At 44.8% G+C, this 21,651-nt stretch overlaps 1 protein-coding gene across 1 annotated transcript in view; it reads left to right on the top strand.

Annotated features, from left to right (window-relative positions):
* The first annotated feature begins 2,108 nt into the window (after positions 1–2,108).
* Positions 2,109–21,651, top strand: part of RP1 (RP1 axonemal microtubule associated) — a 302,959-nt gene continuing 283,416 nt past the window's right edge. Inside the window, exons 1-3 of the mRNA XM_074386610.1 lie at positions 2,109–2,242; positions 6,470–6,649; positions 6,766–7,063. The gene's annotated coding sequence lies outside the window, so the exon portion shown is untranslated. The remainder of the gene's footprint in view (positions 2,243–6,469; positions 6,650–6,765; positions 7,064–21,651) is intronic.

The raw sequence follows: 21,651 nt of genomic DNA on the forward strand, positions 1-21,651 counted from the left end.
TTGCAGAAGCCTGCCCTTTGAGTGGTGCTAAATTTTGAAGGCTCCTCTGTGTCCATACTAAATACTTAGCACTGATTATGTTAAGTACTTCAAGGGCATCTTTGTTTTTGTAGAGACGTGGTGTACTTCGAGCCAGTGCAGTGGAATGGCTAAGTACACACATGTGGCCCAGACTGCCTCAGTTCCTTCATTTGAAGGGTGACAGTGCAGAGGGTTGCAGTGGTGAAGGTCAGAAATATAGTGCATGTGAAGACACATCATGTTTCCTGGCACACGGCATGTGCTCAGTAAAAGGAAGTGAGTAATATTGTGTTTCTCCTCAATACCTCTTTGAGGAAAGTGCTGTTGCTATCCAGTTTTATTGATGAGGAACTGATCTGAGTTTCAGGGAAGCAAAATAACTTCCTGGGGTCATGTAGTTAGTTCTTAAGGGTCAGATCCAAGACGAGAAACCAGGGATTGACTCCAAATTTCAAACAAATTCTTATCCATTACAGAACACTGCCTTTCCTGGTTGAACTGGATCAGTGGTTTTTTTTGACCAAAACTCAATTATGATCATAATCTATACACACACAATCTGTACTTGTGTATCTCAATCTGAAACAAAAGTTTTATGTAATAATACTTGTCTTTCATATGTGCAATGCACTCTGATACTTTCTACTGTATTTTATTAATTTTTTTTTTTTTTTTTTTTTGAGACGGAGTTTCGCTCTTGATACCCAGGCTGGAGTGCAATGGCGCGATCTCGGCTCACCGCAACCTCTGCCTCCTGGGTTCAGGCAATTCTCCTGCCTCAGCCTCCCGAGTAGCTGGGATTACAGGCATGCGCCACCATGCCCAGCTAATTTTTGTATTTTTGGTAGAGACGGGGTTTCACCATGTTGACTAGGATGGTCTCAATCTCTTGACCTTGTGATCCACTCACCTCAGCCTCCCAAAGTGCTGGGATTACAGGCTTGAGCCACCACGCCTGGCCCTATTTTATTAATTTTTAAAGAAACAGCTGGGGGTAACTGTCTTAGTCTGTTCAGGCTGATACAACAAACATACCATAGACTGGATGGCTTAAACAACAAATATCTATTTCTCACAGCTCTAGAGGTTGGGAAATCCAAGATCAAGACACCAGCAGATTTAGTGTCTGGCGAGGGTCTGCTTCCTGGGTCATATATAGCACTTTCTCACTCAGTCCTTTCATGGTAGAAGAGGCAAGGGAGCTCAACACCATTCACGAGGGCTCCACCCTCATGACTCAATCACCTCCCAAAGACCTCACGTCTTAATGCCATCATATTGGGGATCACGACCTCAACATATGAATTTGGAAGTTGGCGGATACAAGCATTTAGTCCGTAACAGTGACCTACTTAAACTAACTTCATGGCTCATGAATGAACTAAATAACCCATGACTTGAAAACATGTACCAGCAATTTCTACAGACTCTTTCATTCTACTGTTCTCTGATTCTCCTCAAAAACAAAAACACAAACAAAATGCTTTTAAACCCAATTCCCTTAGTCCAGAACAGAAGACTCTGACTTGGGAGCAGTACATGTGAAAAAGAAGTAAGGATTTATCCCAGGTCAATATATGAAAATGCTGCAAAGTGGGGACAAAACCCTCACCTGTAAGGTGCCATTGGGGATCCTGCATTTCCTCCTGGGTATAATATTTCAAGAGAAATTAATGACCTAGACTGTGTTCAGAGAAGGACAGTGAAGGTAGGGAAGAGTCTGAAATTTAAGAAACGGAGAATGTTTAACATGACTTTAAGGGAAACTGGAGTCTAAATAGCTTATATGTATATATAAGTGTATAAGTGTATATGTGTATAAGTGTATAAGTGTATATATTATGATAATCGGTCTCTGAGTTAGTAGAATAATTTTTCAGCATTAAATAAGTCTTGGTCAATCTGATGTGTCATTTCGTATAAAGCTTATTTTTCTTGCGTTTTTCGATTTTGGTGTCTAAAGTGAGAATCCTGTAGAATGATTATGACGGCACCTCCCTCCTGTGAGAGGCTGTGAAAGGCAGGCAGGAAACAGCCCCTCCCAGGTTAAGCGGAGGAGCTCTCAAGCTTGGCGTTGGCAGGATTTTTGCCCAGCTTCAAAGGGATTTGAAGGGTGGTGACAGGCTCCAGCCCAGACTGAGCCTCGGAATGCAGACGCTTCTCTCCCTAGAACCTGGCCCGGCCTTGTGGGAAAGCCCCGGTTCCTGGCGGCACTGAACTGGTAGGAAGCACTTGCCCGTGGGTTCCCTCCCCCCTCCCTCCCTGGCCATGGGAGTCGGGAAAACAGGCAGTGAAAGGCTTCAATAGTTCCTTTCCAGTGTTCCACGGGGGCCCCAAGGAACGCCTGCAGCTGGAATTCCCCGGGGGACAGGCATGTAACAATAGAGGTCTGCACTGTGGTTGCCGAAGGAAGGCTTTTGTTGGAGTGGGTCGTGGCAGACTTATTGGTAGCTTATTAAATTCAGGAAGGAAAGGGGAGAGAGGAGTTGAGTGTGACTCAAAGGTTACTTGGTTGGGAAACCTGGGAGCAAAACAGAGCCACCAAAGCAAAGTGGAAAAATTGAAGTTGCAGAAGTTGTAGGGGGAAAGGATGATTACTTTTGATAGTGCTATCTTTGCGGCTTTGAGTTGGGGCTGTGTGTGGGAAGGTTCCAAATATATTTGGTTAAAATATATTAATCTTGTTGCTCAACCTTCTGCTACCCAATATCAAATCCAGACACTTGGGCAGCCTTTGATCACATTTGAGAGTGAAGTGGCTCTTAGAGATACTGAAACTTCACTGTAGTCCTGGATAGCATATTCGTGTCTGTTGGCACTTCATACTGAGGTTAACTCTTAGAACAGAATTCTCGTATTTAGTTTTGGGAGTTTCAGTAGACTTAAACAGGTTAGTGAGGTTTGCTTTTATAGGCACCTAACACAGTATCTGGCTAATTTTTGGACAGTTTTAGTAGAGACTGAGTTTCACCATGTTGGCCAGGCTGATCTCGAACTCCTGACCTCAAGGGTACACAAAAATATGGAGTGAAAGAAAATGCTAGATGCAGGAAAGCCCATCCAGTCCAGCTCTTTACTTTGCAGGTTAAGTTAACTATAGCCAGGTGAGGTGAAAAGACTTCCAGCTAGAATGGGATCAGACTCAGATTTCCAGCTGGTCAGCCGTAAATGTTCCCAGCGCACCATCCTGCCCCCTGTTGCTTGACTTGTCAAGAAACAGTAGGTGTTTTAAAAGGCAGAGGTTCCTGGAGAAAGAATTTTTTCTTCTCTCTAGTTGTGGTTCTAAGATCATATTTGAAGGAAATTTACTTTTTGTGTGTTCCACTTCACAAAGAGGGTATTTTCTGCATTGAGGAGAAAACCAAGCAGATGGCACTTTTGCTCTAAACATTAAAATCAATGAGACCACAGTTTGAGAGCCTAAAACCAAATACCTTGATTTAAAAAAGGATTCGAGCAGACATTTCTTAAAAGAAGACATACAGATGGCCAGCAGGTACACTGAAAGATGCTCAACATCACTGATCCTCAAAGAAATGCACATCAAAACCACAATGAGATGCCGTTTCACTCGTGCTGGGATGCCTATAAAAAAAGTAAACAAAACAGGAGCTGGGCACCGTGCCCCACTCCTGTAATCCCAGCACTCTGGGAGGCAGAGGTGGGTGGATCGCCTGAGAGCAGGAGTTCTAGACCAGCCTGGCCTGGTTTCACATAGTGAAACCCCATCTCTACTAAAAATACAAAAAAATAGCTGGGTGTGGTGGCAGGCACCTGTAATCCTAGGTACTAGGGAGGCTGAGGCAGGAGAATTGCTTGAACCTGGGAGATGGAGGTTGCAGTGAGCTGAGATTGTGCCATTGGACTCCAGCCTGGGCAACAAGAGCGAAACTCCATCTCAAAAGAAAAAACAAAACATACACACAAACAAAAAAACCCAGAAGACAGCAAGTGTTGGTGGGGATGTGGGGAGACTAGAATCCTTGTATACCGTTGGTGGGAATGCAAAATGGTACAGCAGCTATGGAAAATAATGCAGACATTCCTAAGATAATTAAAAATACAAAACATCTCATGTATCTTATATATATATATTTGTGTACCCACAGAAATTAAAAACAGAACTAGCAAGCCTATTACACGGCATATATCCAAAGGAACTGAAATTAGGATCTTGAAGAGATACCGGTATTCCCATGTTCACAGCAGCATTATTCACGATAGCCAAGAAGTGAAAACAACCGACGTGTCCACAAATGGATGAATGAATAAAGAAAATGTGATCTATCTATCTATAAAATACATGACTACTTTCAGCCTTTAAGAAGAAGGAAATCATGCTCTTGCAATGACATGGATGAACTAGAGGACGTTACATTAAGTGAAATAAACCAGACACAGAGGGAAAAATACTGCATGACAGCTTCTAAAGTAGTCAAACTCACAGAAGCTGAGAGCAGAATGGTGATTGCCAGGCGATAAGGGGAGGAGAAATGGAGAGATGCTGTTCAAAGTGTATCAAGTTTCAGTTAAGCAACATGAGTATGTTCTAGAGATCTGCTGTACAACACAGTGGCTACAGTTAACAGTGTGGAATTTTGTACTCTAAAATTTATTAAGATGGTAGATCTCATGTTAAGTGTTCTTACCACAAAAACAAACAAAACAATAAAGACACACAGGAGACTTTGGGAGGTGTCGGGTATGTCTATTACCTTGATTGTGACAATAGTTTCTTTGTGTATGCATATGACATCATCAAATTATATAGAGTAAATATTTGTGGTTCCTCGTATAGCAGGTCCTCTAATAAGGACCTATTTCGTTATAATGTTGCTGAGGAAAAAATAATGTATTCCCAGCCAGGGCCACTGTCTGTGTGGATTTTGCATGTTTCCTCCACATCTGTCGGGGTTTTCTCTGGGTCCTCTGGTTTCCTCTCACAAGCCAAAGCTGTGCACATCAGGTGACGTGGCGTGTCGACATGGTCCCAGTGCGTAAGTGTGGGTGTGTGAGTGTGCCCTGCCTGGGATGGTATTTGGTGGGTCCTGCCTTGTGCCCTGAGCTGCTAGGATACACTCAGCTACCTGCGACCCTGAACTGGAACCAGTGGTCTGGAAAATGAATGAATGAATGAATGAATGAATAAAAGTTACAGCTTGGTATCCATTGATGATAGACTGGACAAGGAAAATGTGGCACATATACACCATGGAATACTATGCAGCCATAAAAAACGCTGAGTTTGTGTCCTTTGTAGGGACATGGATGAATCTGGAAACCATCATTCTCAGAAAACTGACACAAGACCAGAAAATCAAACACCACGTTCTCACTCATAGGCGAGTGTTGAACAATGAGAACACATGGACATAGGGCGGGGAGCATCACACACTGGGGTGTGTTGGGATGGTAGGGGAGGGACAGTCGGGGGTGGGGATGTTGGGGAGGGATAGCATGGGTAGAAATGCCAGATAGAGGTGACAGGGGGATGGAGGCAGCAAACCACCTTGCCATGTGTGTACCTATGTAACAATCCTCCATGATCTGCACATGTACCCCAGAACCTAAAGTACAAAAAAAAAACGTTATGGCTTGGAAAATAAGTGAAACAATGAATAAAAGCTATGGGTTGGAAAATGAATGAATGAATAAAAGTTGATTATAAAAAAAATTGTAAAATCTCGATAATCATACAAATGCATGACAATAAACAATGTGAGTGAAAGGGTTTTGGAAACCCGTCATATTTGTGATGGTTTTCAGGCTGCAAGGTGGGAGGAGGTGCTCCTGACAATTTTCACTTTGCAAACATTTATTCCTTAATTTAAGCCACCACGATTACAACCCTTGTGACCACTGATTTATCAAAAATTGGGTACATATTTTACTTGTTCTTATTACTCTTTCTTAAATGTATATACATTTCACATTTATTTCAATGGCTAATATTAGGAGTGTTGAAGTCTTTATTTAGAATTTTGGTGAGGTTTTTGTGACCAAACATATGCATCAGGAACTTGATTCTTGTTTGTATCAATCAACTTATGAGAAAATTGGTTTTGTTATACGTTGTTTTGCTTAAAGTTGTAGTTACCAAGAAATTATCAACAGTATTAAGTGAGGACTTACTGTATATCCATTATGGCTCAATAAAACTGTTTTTTTTTTTTTTTTTTAAATTTGAGACTTCACCCAGGGTCCTGGTGACCACAATTAAGGCAATGAGGAAATTGATTGATTTGATACCTGTATCACCCTCCCGGACCCCAGCCTCCCTCGGCTACCTGCACTGCACAGTGCCCGCTTGGCCTAAATGTTTGTGTGTTTGTCGGAAGAATGAATAAAAAGTAGAGAGAATACATGCTTACTGATGGTTGTCACTGTACAAAAGATAACTGGCTTGAGAATTCTTGGAAATCAGTTTCGTTTTGTTTCTTTGTTTCAGGTTCATATTCTAAAGACAGCACACACTGAGCAAATGTTTGTTGAACTGAACCAACCTGCTCCTTATGGGGACGTGACCTCCACTTCACGGTGTCGAACTAAACAAACACATACTTTTCCAGAACTAAACAGACACACACGTCTGCAGACAAATAGTGAAAACGGTCCATTTCAAAATAAGGTAAAAAGCTCCTATGTTTCCATGCCTCATAATATGCCACAAAATTTCGAATGGTTCAGACAAGGACAAAGTAGGTTATTTTGTTTGCTATTTCACTTGCTTGCTGTTGTCTCCAGGTTTTCACAGAATGAGCAGCATAGCAACGCTCACGACTCCAGGCTAGTTCTATTCTTTGCCAATGTGTGGTTTGGGAGTTCTGTCAAGTGTTTGTACTCACTGCTGATAATCCAGGTGACACAGCAAACATCGCCGTTCCCTTGGTCCAGCACGAAGAGGAAGGTTCACTCGTAGGCAGCATCTGAGCACCAGGCTCACAGCGACATCAGCCTCTTCACTCTTCCAAACTCCGGCTCTCTTCGTTAAGATATTCTGGAAGCAACCGAGGAGTTGCTGCAAACATTTTGGAAGTTACAGGTAAAACATATGTGTTTGTTTTTCTCCTTGCCTTTTTAAAATAGGGAATGATAACGAAAATTTCAGTTTTTATAATTAGGGTGTTAAAAGGGAGGATCTCTTTAACTTTTATTTAAATGTGGAAGCTTGCTTAATGGTATGGAAAATATGCCAAAGATTGTAAAGCAAGCAGGGAAGGCCTGTGCTAAATAACTTTGGATCTTGCTTGCTGTGGGGAAGGTGAGTGAACCATTTTTCCTGTGAGGCATTTTTGCAGATATTTGTAAGGTATTATAGCTTTGAGGGGGAGTTTGGACAAATGTCCTCATGGCCTGTACATGTGGGCCCTGTATAGGACTCGTGATTTGATCTTTAAGGCCTGGGGGAACCCCTGGAGGGTGATAAACAGAGGAATAATACGATCCTTCTTAGGTTTTCCAGAGACGAGGAGAGTGGGTCACGTGAGGGCAGGAAGACCAGTTAGGAGGCTGTGGAGACAGACAGTCTGGTAAAGGATGACTATCAGAGACTGAGAAGGGCCACGAGCAAAGAATGTAAAAAGAGGTTGGAGAAGATGAGATGGAGTGGGGACATATTTAGGGACTCAGGCTCCAACTAGGAGAAGTTTAATAGGATAGGACTCTGTGGTTTCTAACTTGGATATTAATTTCTCATATTGTTGAGACTGTGATTTTTCATGTTGAACTAGTAACTGTCAAGCCACAAGCATATTAGCAGTGGGCAAAATACAGCTTGAGAGGAAAAGCTTCAGGGCATCATGGCATGAGCTTGGGCTGTGGAGGGGGCGGTCTGCGTTTGAACCCAGCTCCTGCTGGGGTGCGACTGCATCCAAGCGCCTCGGGAGTTCCTCTTGATGTGAGGGTCAGGACCTCCACCCCCAGGATTGTTGGGGACGCTGAAGTTGGGTGAGATATTCTAAGTGAACACACTCAGGACGTCAGCTATTACTTGAGATCTTTTTTCTCAGCAGGTCAAGTGGAAGTTTGCTTTCATTTCAGTTAAGGTACCTGCTGTTCTGACTGCTATGCAGGCATTCCCACGCCTGCTGATAGAAAGCTGGAGCTGGGAGGAGCAACGGGCCCGCCGAGTCCTCCTTTCTCACGTAAGGATGCGGATGTGGAGGCAGGCTCGAAGTCTTAGTGTAGGTGCCGACGGTGCAGGCAAGAAGCCCCCTGGTAACTCACTCAGCACTGCGTCCACTCTTCCACACTCCCTGACACAATGTTACTGGTTTATAAGTGAGAAGCAGGTCACCAGTCCCTAAGGTTTCTGAGAGAGAGGCAGTGTTGCGCAGTGGTTCAGAACACCTCCTGCACAGGGTCATCCCGTGCAGCGTATTCACCTAAGTTTCTGTTTCTACATCTGTAGGTTGGGAATAACGGTGTGGCTGTGTAAGGCCACGACATACAGTGCTTAAGTACATTGTGAGCAGTCAGCGTAGAAACAGATCTTATTTCCTTTAGGTCTGACAGGCCAATGTCACCCAAGCAGGGAGACCCAGATGGCCTGCAGCACATTTAGGGTCATCTCTATGTCAATATATCCAATGGCTTTAGGTGGGGCCTGGACTGGAGCCTCCATATTTGGGGTGCAGGTAAGGGCTTTGCTCTCTAGCTCCCCTCAGCACTGGAGGCAGGTGCCACTTTGCAGCCTCAGGGGATGTGACACAGGACCTGGATGCTAGGGAGGCCACAGCCGTTGGGGAAAGGCCACACAGTGTAAACGTGTGGAAGTGGGGAACATGGTTGGGGGTGGTCCCTGGATGTGCCACCCTGGGAGATCTGGTTCCTCAGAAGGGGTCTGTCACTCTGACCTTATACATGAAAAGCAAATCCACCCAAAGCTTCTACTATTACAGCTTCTTAACTAAAGCCTATTAAACTTCCTTATTTCATTTGGTAAATTCAAAATTGATGGCATAATACTTTCACAAGAATATACTGTGAAATAATTTTCCTTCTTTTTGGCCGGAGTTTATATATTTTAAATGTTAAAGTCAGATTCCAAGTAAACAAAGTAATTGTTTACATTACTTGTCATTGACCCCACAGCAATAAGTGTTTCGTTTCTATTTACTTTATTTAGTATCTTAGAACCATTTAATAGCAACAAAACAGAAAAGCAAAACAGCACCCTTAGCAACTTGTAAACACAATCAAGACCTGGGCATTACCGTGGCTGAAGGATTCCTCCAGTACAAGGAAATACTACAGAAGTTTGGCAGGCAAGACTTAACTGGCCAAGTCATAGAGACACTGAACAGCCCAGAGAGTCAGCTTGTAAAAAAGTGAGTTGTGGCTTTTCAGATGATTGACTGGCAGAGTGTGCAAACTTTTGCCATTGGATTCTTTTATTCTAGGTTGACTCACTTAAAGAAGCATTTGAATAACTAGCAGAAGAAAGATCAATAACAAAGATTGCTGGAACATTCTATGAATGGACTTCTTTCTATACATGATTGGTGAACATTGTATTTCAGTTAATTATATATCCTGATAATATATGAATTAATATTGTAATATCATGCATACAATAACAATACTCAGTGGAAATACAGTAAAACAGAAAGGAACATAATTTTGTTTTTCCTTGAGAAGGTATTTCAAATTTTTATAGTATTTCAGGGACATTAACATAAATGTCACTTACCACAACAAAGTGCCTTACCTACAGAAGGTATACGAAATTGGCTGTCAAATGAATGGATGGTCCCCAAACTTGTCTAGAGAAAGAAGAGATCCTGACAGTTAAGTAATTTAAAATGAATCAACCTTTAAAAACTCAGCAGCTTTGCTATTACTCAAATGATAAAAACTCAGAATTTACAATTTCATGTCATAGCTATGGTTCACATGTGACACTAATGAATATGAATATGGGAGCAACACTTTTCATTAACATAGTGAAGACTGATCAGTGATTGCTTTTACTAAACTGCATGATTCATATCTGAAGCTACCTGACATTTCAGAGAATACATGCCTGAGGTTGTAATAACATTTGGTATATAAACCGGTCTCTAGAATAAGTTAAAATAAATATTTTAAGTAGGCCGGGTGTGGTGGCTCACGCCTGTAATCCCAGCACTTTGGGAGGCCGAGGTGGGTGGATCACCTGAGGTCAGGAGTTTGACATCAGCCTGGCCAACATGGCAAAACCCCGTCTCTACTGAAAATACAAAAATTCACTGGGTGTCGTGGTGGGTGCCTGTAATCCCAGCTGCTCGGGAGGCTGAGGCAGAAGAATCAATTGAACCCGGGAGGCGGAGGTTGTAGTGAGCCGAGATCATGCCACTGCACTCCATCCTGGGTGACAAGAGCGAAACTCAGCCTCAAAAAAGAAAAGAAAAGAAATATTTTAAGTAATATTAGGGTTGGTGAAGTATTACTGTAAGTTTATAATTATCACATAAGATTTCAACATTAAGTGATCAAAAAAACATTTTCCTGGTAGATGTTAGACAGATGGCATCTTCTTTTACATGGAAGAACAAAGCAGTTTTCCAAAGGTCTTTGAAATTCCCCGGAGAGTTCTCTACAGCGAACACGGAGACTGGTAAATGCCATCTATTTCTACAGGCTTTGCCCTGAATGGGTAATACAGTTGCTGGTCAAGCAAGCAGGGCATATGGACCCTTTACTGAGGCCCTTGGAAGGCCCAAGTCCTACAACACTCAAAGATGTCCCAGTAATGACTGTAGAGGCTTACTCTTAACTTTACATCCTATTATCTGTCCCTTAAGCCTAAGTCAGCTCTTCAGAGAGAGAGGAGAACATAATTTGTTTTCCCCTCACCCCAGAGCAGAAGAGTCAGCCCACGGGGTTGGCTTCCTGGCCTCAGGCTCCACTCTGGCTGCTGGTGGCTTCCTAAGGAGATCTGAGATTGGGAACAGGCCCAGAGGGAGGAGATCCTGGGGCTTCTTGTTCCCTTGACCACACAGGAAATTCCTCAGAGACACGCTGACTCTGTTATGGACTCCTCAAAGAGAGCCTCTCACAGAAGGAAAGCCTGGCAGTGAGTGGAGGTCAGTGTCAGGGACTGTCTCATCTTCTCGGCTCAGTTACCTCACTGTGTGCCCCCGTCCATATATATGATATAGATAAAGTATCTCCCTTGCAGAGGTGTTTGATACTTAAGATGCCAGCACATTTTGAACGGCTTTCAAGTGTCAGCTATTATTACTATTTGTGTGTCTATGTGTGTGTGTGTGGTGATTTTTTTTTTTTTTGCAATGGGGTCTTGTTCCTTTCAGGCTGGAGTGCAGTGGTGTGATCATAGGTCACTGCAGCCTCAAATTCGTGGGCTCAAGTGATCCTCCTGCCTCAGCCTCCTGAGTAGCTGGGACTACAGGTACACTCCACTGTGTCAGACTAATTTTTTTTTTTTTGTATTTTTTGCAGAGATGAGGTCTTATTATGTAGCCTAGGCTGGTCTCAAACTGCTGGGCTCAAGTGATTCTCCTGCCTCGGCCTCCCAAGTGTTGGGATTATAGACGTGGGCCACCATGCCTGGCCTACTATTTGCTTTTGACAACCAAAATCTTTCCACCTTGGCCCCAGAGCTCAATACATTTGTCTAACAAATGGAAGTAACAGCAAAGGACTAATCTGTGTCAGCAGGAATGTTAGCTATTTCATTAGAAATGTGAGGAAGCTCATCCCAGGAGCTATTTCAAGTTATGTTGGTGTGAGAGCCCACTGCAGAGCTGTTGCCCACTCCAGATCTTCTCTAGGTGAGACTTGGCAGCCTCCGTTTCTGTCCTAGTATTCATGATCCCAGGACTGTTGGGACTGGTTAGCACAGTGGACAGATGCCGTGACAGTGGTGGTCTTCAGTCTCTGGGGGGCTTTCTTAATGCAAGCTTTTTCACTAGATGGCTTTCCTTCTTTTGGTCATTGCAGGGTCTGAGGATGACACTAAAATGAATGTCACCAATTATGGGTGCCTACCGGGTGCAGGTACTGAGCTCATTTCATGCAGAGGGGTGAGGTGAGGACTCTGGAGCCAGGGCTTGGGCCGGAAACCTAGATCCAGCACTTCATCATGCAAATGTGGGCGAGTGACCAAGCTCTGCACAACGCAATTTCCTCTAGATAAAACACAGAGCGTGGAAGTACTGAGCTCGGAGGGTTGTTGTGACAGTAAAAGGTGTTCAGTGAGTGTTAGCTGTTGCCACTCTCTCATGGCACCTTCATGATTCTCAGTGATTGTTTCAGTCCCGTTTCACACATGACAAAAACAGTCTCACAGAAGCAGCTGACTCTCTGACACACACTGAATGTGCAGAGAGGCTGTGCTTTGGGGTTAGAGAAAAATTCCAGCTGTTTCCAACCCGAACTTTAGAATTCTGTTTTTCCATAGTTACCAATACCACCCATTTTGAGCAAGCCAGTTTTTATTGGATTTGGGCCCTACTCAACTGACTGATTCCCGACGGTGGGAGATGTCAATTTCCTGGTCCAGTCTCTTTGAGGAGGGAAAGAGCTCAGTGAGAAGCCGGCAGAGTTGGCAAGGTTGTTGATTTAAATAACCTGTGGGTATACATCTTCCAGAATGGAGGGGAACTCCAGCTTCTCAGAGGGAAGGTATGTCAGCTGGAAGGGATCTACAGGTGGCAGAGACGGAGAATTTCTGTGGGGTGTGTGCTTTTAGGGGTGTCTTGGAGAGAAGTGTGTAGCTATGATCTGCTCAGTGTGCAAGGTCCAGGAAGACAGCCATGGAGCTGAACAGCAAGTAGCAAAACCTTCGCTGGGGGCCGGGCACGGTGGCTCGTGCCTGTAATCCCAGCACTTTGGGAGGCTGAGGCAGACAGATCAACTGAGGTCAGGAGTTTGAGACCAGCCTGGTCAACAGGGCAAAACCCTGCCTCTATTAAAAATACAAAAATTAGCTGGGCGTGGTGGTGAGCGCCTGTAATCCCAGTACTCAGAGGCAAAGGCTGGAGAATCACTTGAACCTGAGAGGCGGAGGCTGCAGTGAGCTGAGACTGTGCCACTGCACTTTAGCCTGGGTGACAGAGTGAGACTTCGGCTCAAAAAACACAACAGCAACAAGAACAAAAGCTGGCCCACAGCCCTTTACACTAGTCCATTAGCTCTTAAAGAGCCACCCAGACACTGGGATTGCCTCACTCTGCCACAGAGGGGCACGATGAGAGAGAATCCTCAGAATTCAATAGCCCACATGTGGTTAGGGTCTGTGAGAAACAGGGACCTCAGTTTCTCTCTGGGGGTGGAGAGCGGGGCTTGGGGGACTCTGGGTTCTGACTGGCCTGATCTCTCATCAGACTTACTTTCTACATTAGACTTTTCGGGATACTGGAACAAAGCACCACAGACTGTGCGGTGTGAACAGCAGACAGTCTGGAGGCTGGACGGCTGAGATCAAGGTGTCGGTAGGGTTGGCACCTCCCGAGGCCCTTGGGGGGATTCTGTCCAGGCCTCTCCCCCGGCTCTGTGGGTTTGCTGGCCATCTGTGACGTTCCTTGCTTGGGGGAACATCACTCCTGTCTCTGCCTTCGGCTTCACAATGGTGCTCTCCCTGGGTCTGTGTCCCGATCTCCCCTTTTCTAAGGACACAGCCCAGTTGGATTCGGGGCCTACCCGACTCCAAGATGACCCCATCTTAGCCAATCACATCGGCAATGACTCTTTTCTAAATCAGGTCACATTCTTAGGAGCGGAGGCTTGGCCTTCAACATAGGAATCCAGCTCAGGAGTGGAGCTGGGGAAACAAGGGCGAAGCTGGATGGGGGCACAGTTCAACCCTGACCGTCTTCCTGTTTAGTAAGAATAAACCTCAACTTCTCTCCACTCCAAACTGACGGTCATCCTGATGAGAGAGGGAGCTGGGAAGACTCCAAAGCCTGCTTCAGAAGGCAGTGAGCTGACCCCAAGCTATTCTAGAGGTAGGTGCGGCTTAAAGTTTAATGATAAGCCCTCTGTGTTGACTCCTTCCAAATCACTCAAAGGGAGGCTCGTATTTTTGGGGCTGTGTCCTCTGAGGGGAGTGAGGGACCTCACAGGGTAAAGTCCCACCTCTTCCATTTCCTTCTCCCGCAGGAAGGAGTGGCTAGAGGCATGGGCCAGCCAAGTCAAACCCATCTGATTTTAGAATCTCTACCTGGTGGCTCTCTCCTTCCAGCTGCTTCTCTGAGGGTTGTCTTGGTGGGTTAGTTATTTTTCTCCAGCATAAGCTGTGGTTTTGTAACCTGAGGCTGGCCAAGGAGAGCTACAGACAGTGGCTTCCAGCTGAGTTCCGAGCCACTGCTACCACCGGACCCTGAGCCTCCACCCCAGTCATTTGGAAATGAAAGAAAAAAGAGATATTTAATGCTGGCAGATTATTCACAAAGGGCTCAAACCAATAACAGTAACCCAGAGACAAAACTACTTTAAAGTGTGCTGAATTAGAAATCATTAAAAGGTCGGATGATACCCAGGCCCAAGGTGCGCTGTGTGGAGCCAGCTGAGGCAGGCAGTGAGGCGAGTCGTGAACTCTGAACCTCCCTGATGGCAGGGAGCCTGGTGTGAGGCCTGGAAAAACAGAGCCAACCAATTTACTTGCCAGTCCCGGCTGCAGTTCTAGGCTCGCCCTGAGCCCTGGGTGGTCCGTGATGTTCCTATAGCTGATTTGAACACTCAAGTCTCTGTAGCTCAAAAGTCTATTTGACTTTTGCTTGTCCAAAGAAAACTTTTAAAAGAAAAACTCTTCAATATAGGCAACTATTTTGTCTCTTTCATCCAAATGCCTATTTGACCTGTTTGTTAGTCTCTCAATTGTGGAATGTACACTGTTATCCATCAGCAAAGGGCTTTCATTATATTCTGGTAAATGGGCCAGTTTAACCTGGGCATCAGTATCTAGGCGTCTTTTTCACAATTTCAGAGCCCAGTACCTTTCAGGAAACTACAAAAGGCTTTATTTTTACAGCATAATTCAAATCTTATCAAAGTCACAGGAATTTCACTTATTATTATGAGACTTCCTGAGGAAAAGTAAAGTAAAAATAAAGGTATGCAGGCTTCTAGAACTTTACTTTTTAGCAGGTGAGATAGAGAAGAAAAAAACACTCCTACTGGTTTTGAGATCATTGTTTTTCAGTGTAATGGATTTTAAAAGCAGTAAGCAGTGGGAAGCTGAACCTCACTTTATAGGTTCTGGGGAAAATAATCACCCTTCTTTTGTGCGGTAGAAAACCTCTCATAAAGGCATAGATAGGCATAGATTTGAGACCCTGTAACGGAATTTTGGGGTCCTCTGAAGCACTTCTCTAACATCTATGGAAGAAATATTTGTGATTGGTGTGGTCTGTGATTACCTCATTAGATCAGGCTTTGCCTATACATCCAAATGATGTATTTTCTTGTTTATGTGTGTGTTGTGGTTAGGGGAGGTAGAGGGAGATTTGTCTCTGGCCTGATGCTTGGCACATAGTAGGAGCTTCTCTCAGATAATTTTGGCTTCAAGCAAAAGCAGCATGAAAAACAGACACACATATTTCTTCTCATTAAAAAATGTGAATATATTGTCCAGGGCTGGTATGGTGGACCTACAGCGCGAAAACCTCACCCCTTTTATCTTTTCATTCTGCTGTGATTGGCTGCCATTCCCAAGGTCACCTCATGGTCCATGAGGGCTGCTAGATCTCCGGCCATTCAACCACACTGTAGGACAGCAAGGAAGAAAAGGGGAGAGAAAGGGGACCCTCTCTCTATTCATGAGTCTTACTGAAGGAACCACATGACACTCCTGCTTCCAGTTCAGTGGCTGGAACAGTAACATGGTCATAGGTGGCTGCAACAGAGACTGGGAAATGTGCACCGATTAGGGGAAAAGGTCAGAATCCTTTTAGTAAAAAGAAGGGAAGAACGCTTTTTTATTTTTATTTTTGAGGCGGAGTCTCACACTGTCGCCCGGGCTGGAGTGTGGTGGTACGATTTTGGCTCACTGCAACCTCTACCTCCCAGGTTTAAGTGATTCTCCTGCCTCAGCCTCCTGAGTAGCTGGGATTACACGCACCAGCCACCATGCTCGGCTAATTTTTTTTTGCATTTTTAGTAGAGACGGGGTTTCATTATGTTGACCAGGCTGGTCTTGAACTCCTGACCTCGTGATCCACCCGCCTCAGCCTCCCAAAGTGCTGGGATTACAGGGCTGAGCCACAGTGCCCAGCCAGAACAATGCATTTTGAGAGACAGCTAGCCATCCCTGCTACACTGCTCAAAATATGTTTGTTGAATTGAATTGGATCAATTGGCCAGAACTGGTGGTGGCGTTCTTGAGTTATTTTGTTCTGGAGATATTTTGAGATATGTTGTTGAAGATATTTTATTCTCCCCCTTGAAAAACAGGGTAGGAAGTTTCTGTACCTTTAGTGTGATAAGTGTGGGACTTGGGAGAGAGAATGCTGGCATAAGTACATCTTTGGCTGACACCAACTTACTCTGGGCAAGGACATTAAGACCCTTGTGCCCTTTTATCCTAAGGAAGTTGGGCGTGAACACGAATGGTGTGAGACAAATGCTTTCAAGTTCCATAGTCTGTGCCAGGCACATCGTAAGGTGAAAATCAAGTGCTCTGGTGACAAATGAGAACAATCTGAGGATCCTTCCACTTTCCTCCACATAGTCACCACATGGGACAAAATCTGGAGAAGCCTCCAGTTCCCTCATGAGTTTGGAAATCACTGGCATTATATGGCTCCATCCCTTGTTTTTTTGTATGACCAACCAAAAATAAGTTATTTAACATTGCCAAGCCTCAGTTTCCTCATTGGTAAAATGAGGATAATGAAAATCCCTATGTTTTGGGGTGGCTGCAAGGATTTTTAAAAAGTGCATGTAAAGAGGTTTGCTCCATGCCTGGCACATACTACATACTCAATAAATATTAGCTGCTCTTATTAATAATGCAAAAAAGAGAAGAAAAATGCTCAAAGTTATATTCCCAGGACAGCAAGTCCTGGCTGGCTGATTAAGCAATTATAGGAAGATTATGTGTCAGTTAGAAGTGGGGAGCAGTCATGGAGGGCCTGGGAAAGCACACGCACACAAAGATAACCCACCTGTATGCCCACTCTGACCGAGAGGCCTTCTCAGTGAATTGGTTTGGATTCTTTGGGTCTCAGGGGAAATGTTTCTCAGTCATGGATAGAAGTACACATGGCTATGTTAGCATGATGCCATTTTGCATTTGATTTTGGTTCCTCATTCACTATATAAACTTGTGATTGTAATTTGCCTTGCCTTGTAGATCTATGTACAGGGAAAGAATGAGTGGGCCATATTGGCTTGAGTATTCAGCTATGATTCCCACTGTAAGATGAACAAAGTGGCATTCCGATGTTATACATTATTCTCTTTGAGGTTGGTTAATGTGAGTCTGCCACCCAAATGAAAAAATATTCAGTCTCTGTCCACCATGTGCTTCATAGGCATCTTCTTTTGGAATATTTTTCCAGAAGTTTTTCCACCAAGTAATGAATGTAGGAAGCTGTTACCACAGCTTCATTGAGGGCCCGGTGGTTGTCAGGCACTGTGTTAAGGACTGGGGAACACGGCGGTGAACAAAAGGGACACTATCCCCACCTTGTGGAGATTACAGTCCAGCAGGACAGAGAGTTGGTAAACTATTAACTGCATCATCACAGACGGTGCACTGCATGATGTCAGGAAGGAGCCCAGTCACAGGGGCAGTAAGAGAGGGAGGTGGACACAGACAGGCTGGAGCAGGAAGGGTTCCCTCAGTCTCCACCTGAGACCTGGAGGATGGGTGGGAGTCTGGAGACAGCACGTGCCCCACAATGGAGTCTGTGAGCTCCTCGTCCACCTTCCTTGTCATGGGTGCTGGGTGGGGAGGGGGAAGCCACATCATGAGCCTTGTCCCCTTGAATCTGGACCTGTCCACTCTGCATGCCCCTTTGAATGGCCACACACTCGTACCCTGTGTGGCAGCCACCACAGCCTGGTGCTGCTGCTTCCTCTTAGATGTGGAAAACCCAACTACCCAGAAGCCTGTGTTCCTGGGATGTCATGAGGGAGGGAGGAGGAAAGACAGAATCACAATATTCGCCCTGGCAGGATGCGTCTCCATTCTTCAGAAACCAACTGAATGGGTATTTAGTGTTCTGTCAATCTTTGCTTTTACATAAATTTTTTTTTTTTTTTTTTTTTTTTTAGATGGAGTCTCATTCTGTCTCCCAGGCTGGAGTGCAGTGGCGTGATCTCGGCTCATTGCAACCTCAACCTCCTGGGTTCAAGTGATTCTCCTGCCTTAGACTCCCAAGTAGCTGGGACTACAGATGTGTGCCACCACACTCGGCTAATTTTTGCATTTTTAGTAGAGACAGGGTTTCTCCATGTTGACCAGGCTGGTCTTGAACCCCCGACCTCAGGTGATCTGCCCACCTTGGCCTCCCAAAGTGCCGGGATTACAGGTGTGAGCCACGTGCCTGGCCTATGTAAACTTTTTTTTTTAAATCAAACTGTTCTTTGCTGTTTTCAAACAAACAAGGCAAACTCACAGAACACACTGTCACAGAAACCTAACAACCAAAAAGTGTTAGAAGGGAAAACAAGCTTTGTGGTCTAGATTAAATAATACATGCTTATTCATAATTTCTCTTTTCAGCCTGATAGACTCCATTTTTAAGTAGAAAACAGAAAGACAGCCATCAGGCCCAACAGAAGCCTTAAATATATCTTTGAAGTTTGGAAGTGACTCATGCCATGAGTCTGGAAGTGTAGGTTTCTTTTGAAACGTGTTCTGCTGCCACGGCTGTGATCACTGCCTCCTCAGCACTGGTGGCCTAGGTGGGCAGCAGGGCTCCTGTCAGCTGTGACTGGCTGTCACCACATCCCACAGGACACGCTTGCTCCTTCTGTTGCCAGACCGACATTCTCCCCCTTCTGCCTGTCTAGACAGCCCCTACCCTTAGAGAAAGGGCAGACCCCGTGAGCTCTGTGCTGGCCCTGCCTAAAGCACACACACCGTGCCCTCCCCTCCTTAGTCTATTGGGTGCTAAATCCTCGCCTCCATTCCCTGTCTCTTTGTAAACCTCATTGGCCTAGGAAAGCCTCCCCTGGCCCACAGACTGATTTCCCCAAAACAGCCTCTGTTCCACAGCAGACATCACACTTGCAATCACTTTATAGAGCTGATCTTCCTGGGAAACTCTGGGTCCTCCTTGGCAGGGACTGTGTCTTCCTGCTCGTGGCTGTGTCCTGGTGCCTACCCCATCATAGGTGCTGAATGAGTAGGTTTCTTGTCTGAGAGATGGGGCCCCTCCTTCCCATGACCACAGTCAGGTTTCTTAGGGTCAGGAGTGGGCTCAGAGCCCCTGTGCAGCCCACTCCTGCACGGATCCATGGACAGTTCCACTTAGACCAGCTGCAAGGACTGGTAAGATCCATCAGTTCAAGCCCCTCCTTTTCAGATGTGGCAACAGGATTAGTTTGCTAGGACTGCCAAACAAAGTACCATACACTGGGTTGGTTAAACAACAGAAATTTCTTGTCTGCCAGTTCTGCAGGCTGGAAGTCTGAGATCAAGGTGTTAGCAGGCTTGGTTCTTAAGGGCAGCGAGGGAGGATAGGTCCAGGCTTCTCCCCCCAGCTGCTGGTGGTTTGCTGGCCTTCGTGGGTGTTCCTTGGCTGGAAGAAGCGATGGTCCAATCTTCACACGCACTCTCTCTGAGAGTGTCTGTATCCAAATTCCTGCCCCCTCCACCCCCCCCCCCTTTTTTTTTTGAGACAGAATCTCACTTTGTCGCCCAGGCTGGAGTGTAGTGGCATGATTTTGGCTCACTGCAACCTCTGCCTCCCAGGTTCAAGCGATTCTCCTGCTTCAGCCTCCTGAGTAGCTGGGATTACAGATGCTTGCCACCACACCTGGCTAATTTTTCTTTTTTTTTTTTTTAGTAGAGATGGGGTTTCACTGTGTTAGCCAGGCTGGTCTCAAACTCCTGACCTCACGATCCACCTGCCTCGGCCTCCCAAAGTGCTGGGATTACAGGTGTTAGCCACCGAGCTTGGCCAAATTTCCCTTTTTTGTAAAGACACCAGTGATTGGATTCGGGCCTACTCTTACCACCTCGCCTTAACTTGATCATCTTCACGTTAAGTCATCTATTTGCAGATAAGGTCACATTCACAAGTACTAGGGGGAAGGACTTCAGTATATCTTAAGGAACCCAATTCGACCCAAAACAGTGACTTAGTTCATAACACGTCATCCTCCCTGATGAAAGATGATCCTACTCACCCATGGTTTATAGAATAAAGGGGTCATGTTATTTTCCCAGGTGTAGTCTCATTTGTCGCTCTTTGTGAGCAGGACCTGGAAGACAGGAAAACCATGGTTATAAAGTAAGAGGTCATCTGCCTGGGTGATGGGGCTACTTGTTAAGTGTGGAACATGGTCTGCACAGGGTGTTTCAGCTGACTGGCTTTAAACCCACTTGACTGCACATCCCCTAAGAAGCCCAATCACAGGAGTTCAGTTAATCTCCTGGATCAATAAACAATTATTTAGAGAAAGTGACGTTGTCAACAATTTAATTAAAATCACCCAACCTATGAAATTAGAAGTAATTCAAGTGTGAGCACATATTAGCTGTGTGGCCCTAGGCAAGTCAGTTGTCTGGATAGCAACATACTCTCCGTAAAGTGCTGGGAATAGGTAACCTCTGAAGACCCTTTCGGCTGAAACCTTTGGATTATATGGTTCTTTTCATGTTGAAAGCAAGAAAGTCCTCTAAGGAGTAGGGCTACGCAACTATGAAAAGAAATTCATTGTTGAAGTGCCTTTTCTCTTCATTGTCATTTGTAGATAGGAGGTGGTTCTTGCCTCTGCATGGAAGAAAAACACTAGATCCCTGACGTGATCCACTTTTCTGTACTCGATGTCTACTCCTAGCAAGAGACGGACCAGCACACAGGACGTGGGTCCTCTGCTGATAGGGTACCGTTCCTGGCTCACCCTGCTGGTCCCACTCTGCTGGGCTGGTGGTGGTAGAATTTGCATGGGTTGAATGTATCATTTTCATCTTCAAAATAACCAACTTTCAAACGAGTTATTTGCTAGTGTCTAATAACATACTTAAGAACCAAATCAGAGTGTCGGTTGTACAACTGAGTCTTCAGGTTATAGACACTCACTCTTCACAATCTTGGCATTAAAAAATCCTGCTAATAATAGTGTCTTGCCTATAAATAGAGATTTTCTAATGTCCTCTCCTGCTATTGTATTGCTTATTACAATGCTCAATGTATGGTAATCCCTTTTTTTGGCCATAAAACTGTGCCTCTTGATTGTGAGAAGGATATAAAATAGACCAGATGTCTTAACCAAGTTTGGATAAATCAGTCATCACCTTCTTTTTTTTTCCAAGAAGAATGAAGCATAACAGCTTGAGTGATGCACAGACTTTATTTTCCATTTGGTCTTTCCAAAGCAAACAGAACCAAGGTGTAAAGTCTGCTAACGACACTGTGTCAGCCATGTGGCATTCAGTTTTAAGGACACAACCATCGCTATTGTGAAGAGAGAGGGAAGTCAAATTGTTAGTGTTTTGTCTCATTTAACATT

The sequence above is a fragment of the Saimiri boliviensis genome, chromosome 15 (genome assembly GCF_048565385.1).
Source record: "Saimiri boliviensis isolate mSaiBol1 chromosome 15, mSaiBol1.pri, whole genome shotgun sequence".
Taxonomy (NCBI): Eukaryota; Metazoa; Chordata; class Mammalia; order Primates; family Cebidae; genus Saimiri; species Saimiri boliviensis.